Source organism: Triticum dicoccoides, chromosome 5B (assembly GCF_002162155.2).
Source record: "Triticum dicoccoides isolate Atlit2015 ecotype Zavitan chromosome 5B, WEW_v2.0, whole genome shotgun sequence".
Taxonomy (NCBI): domain Eukaryota; kingdom Viridiplantae; phylum Streptophyta; class Magnoliopsida; order Poales; family Poaceae; genus Triticum; species Triticum dicoccoides.
Window position 1 is genome coordinate 16,785,624 of NC_041389.1, and position 3,651 is coordinate 16,789,274.

Sequence of the window (3,651 nt, forward strand, 5' to 3'; positions counted from 1 at the left end):
AAAATAAAAACATGAATTGTTCATACAGATCCCTCTAAAATTCCTTGGCACAATTGCATCACATATTCATCAACTTAGCAGCAGAAGTAGTGAGCACATGAAGAGGGGGAGGGAGATGGAGGAGCTACCTGCCGCGGTCGCAATGGAAGCAGACCCCTCTCCCCCCCCCCCCCAAGCAGGACAGGGCTGCCGGTTGGGTGCGCCCCTACTCCTCGAGCAGGAGACCCCCTTCCCCTGATGCTTCTTGGCATGCCGCATCACTAGTCACCCTGCACACAGCAAGTTTCAGATGTTCAGAACAGATCAACATGTTGAGCAGTTACGAAATCACGAGAAAGAAGTGGGAGGGTGGATCACGATGGTCTCACCTCGTTACCGTCATCCTCATCCCACCCCGGCGACCAAGTACACATCCAAGCCAGTTCACGAATCCATGGGTGCTAGCTTGCCTACCAGCTCCAGCATTGTGCCCCTGGATGCCACAAAAACAACCTGACTTATAGGCATAGATAGAGAAGACCAAAAGCGAAACAACACACTAATGCTACAGTGCCTCGAGGTATAATTTTAATATAGCCAGCAACACTTAAAGAAATAATATCTATAGATGATTCCATACAAAGTAGAATAGTTGTACTTGGCAATGCACACTAGCTAACAGAATGTCCACAATAAATATTTTGGCTAAACTACTTTCCTTGAGAGCTTTACAAATTACAATAATGATTCATCTCACTATTTCTACAGGTTGTAAGGAATCTACCCAACCCCTGTTGCGTGGAACTAAACCCCGAGCTCCTTCCTTATTTAACAACCTGAAGTATGCATGCTGCAGATTTGTACAATTTCTAGATTAAACGAAGTCCTTGTGTACCTTAACGGATTAATTAACAGTCCATTCATGTGCTGACTACCTAGACTACAGTGCAAGCAACTTGTGCAAAGGGCATAAGTGAGCAACTCTTTGCCCTTCACCATACAAAAACTTGGGCCTAACGAGATATTGATTTTATTGAATCCACGATCGGCTTATGTGGAAACCAACCCATCCACAGCTAACGCGGGATATTTCTAGGTAAGTGTTGATCAAAATGTTGGCACCAAGGTAAGGCACCCAATTAAACATGCGAGGACAAGAATCTGGCATGGGCAGACCCGGAACAACACTAACGGCGGGAGGCGTGACGCCGCAAGGAATCAAAGTAGCGTAGTTGACTCGTTGGAGTGGCCGTGAAGGATGGGGGAGGCCTGGCTCTGCAGCTTCTCGGCAGTGTGCTCTGCGCCATCTCCGTCCTCCTCTCTCTCCGCGCCCCCTCCTCTGACGGATCCTCCCACCCGTCGCCCAGGCGGCGAACCTGGCCGGCGTGTGGTCACGGGAGAGACGGTGTGCATGGTGGGGTCGAGTGTGGCGCCCAGAAGTGCAGCGCCGACGGCCTCGAAAGCCGGAAGGAGGTCGAGCGTGGCGAAGAGCGTTGACCGGGAGCGCGCGGCCTCCCGCCAGGAGCGGCAGCACGCCATGGCGCCGCGCCACAGGTCCTCCAGGCCCAGCCGCGAGAACGCCTCCGCCAGGCACACCGGCGTCAGATCCGCCCACTCCCTCTGCTCCTCCTCCTCCCCCGGCGCCGCCTCGCCGGCCTCGCGTCCGGTCGTCATCTCGCCTCCGCTTGCTTTTCTCTTCGGGTTGGTGGGCTGGTTGGTTCGGTTGGGTGGTGAGGGAAGGGGAGGGGCGAGAGGAGGGGGCATGGGGGAGGCCATGAACGACGACGATCTCCGTCGGAGGGAGGTGGCGGTGGCGGTGATGGATCTGGAAGGGAGGCGGCGATGTATTGCGTTGCGGGGCTCACGGTGAGGTGAGACGAGGGAGAGATGGTGAGGGGAGGGAGGGACGAGGTCGGCAGCGGTGGGTGAGGAGAACGGCGAGGTAGGCGGTGAGTGAGGAGGACGACGAGGTCGGCGGTGGATCTGGAGGCGGCGGGGTGAGATTGGATCGGGAGGTGGCAGCGGCGGCGAGCAGATGGGGGAGAAGGGTGCGATGGGGGAAGGGGTGTGATGTGAGCTAGGGTTTGTGCTGCGGTGGGGTGGATGGACGGATGGATGTGGGATGGTGAGATGGATGGATGGATGGATGAGTGCCATGTCATCGATCCGTGGGAATGGTTTTGATTGGTTCGGAAAATCAGTGATTTAAAAGAGTTTCCAAGTACAAAAACTAGAGGGATTTTGTGAAGTAGCTATCAAAAATATTTTTCAAAAGGGTACCACACAAATTTTCACTAGAGTTAGACCACATTTTATGGATAAGGACCAATTTGTACGCATTTCTCATCTTTCTAGCTATTTTTATTCATTTTTCGAGTGCCCCAAATGATGTTTTTTTGTGAAGAACCTACCAAATAATTATTGCAAAATTGCACCAAATCATTTTTCTAAAATACTAGGTCATATTTAATGCATAATTGACCAAATGGTTGGGTGTAAAAAATTTTGGTCCACCTCTTGTGAAAAAGACAAATTTCCGCCGATTTAGTTGGAAGCGGGTTAAATCTGAACTGCAGCTACCTCATAGTTTTCCCTTTATTTTTTCAAATAATCATTTCTAGGTACATAAGTATCTATTTAATCAGAGAAACACCAAAAAATTATAAGATTCAACCACTAGCTAGGAATGGTCATTCCCGTCGTTTTGACCGCATTTTGAAACGGGCATAAAAAATTCAAACAAAAATCAAAAAATTGAAAAACCTTCGCATTGTGTCATTATATATGACCAAGTTTCCAAGAAAAATAATAAACTTGTAATACGGAAATTATTTTTAAAAAGTGTTCTCAGAAATGAGCTATCATGCTTGAAGATTCATGGTTTTCAAGCCAAATGATCAATCTTATGGCCACATTCATGGCATAGTTTTTTCAAATGATCTCGTATTGTCCACAAGGGTGCATATTGGAATTCCAAACAATGTTGCCTAAGGGAGTTTTCACTTTCATTGCACACAAGAGCCATTTTCCATTTTCCGAGTGCCCCAAATGAGGTTTTTTTGTGAAGGACCTACCAAATAATTGTTGCAAATTTGGACCTAATCAATTTTATAAAATACTAGGCCATATTTAATGCACAATTGACCAAATGGTTGGGTGTAAAAAGTTTTGATCCACCTCTGGTGAAAGAGACAAATTCCCGCCGATTCAGCTGGAAGCGGGTCAAATTTGAACTGCAGCTGCCTCATAGTTTGCTATTTATATTTTCCAAAAATCATTTCTAGGTACATAAGTATCTATTTAATCAGAGAAACATCAAAAGTTTTCTAAGATTCAACCACTAGCTAGGAACGGTCAAGCCCGCCGTTTTGACCGCATTTTGAAACGGGCGTAAAAAATTCAAAACAAAATGAAAAAATGGAAAACCTTCGCATTGTGTCATTATATGTGACCAAGTTTCCAGGAAAAATAACAAACTTGTAATACGGTAATTATTTTAAAAAAGTGTTCTCAGAAATGAGCTATCATGCGTGAAGATTCATGGCTTTCAAGCCAAATGATCAATCTTATGGCCACATTCATGGCATAGTTTGTTCAAATGATCTCATATTGTGCATAAGGGTGCATCTTGGAATTCCAAACAATGTTGCCTAAAGAAGTTTTCATTTTCTT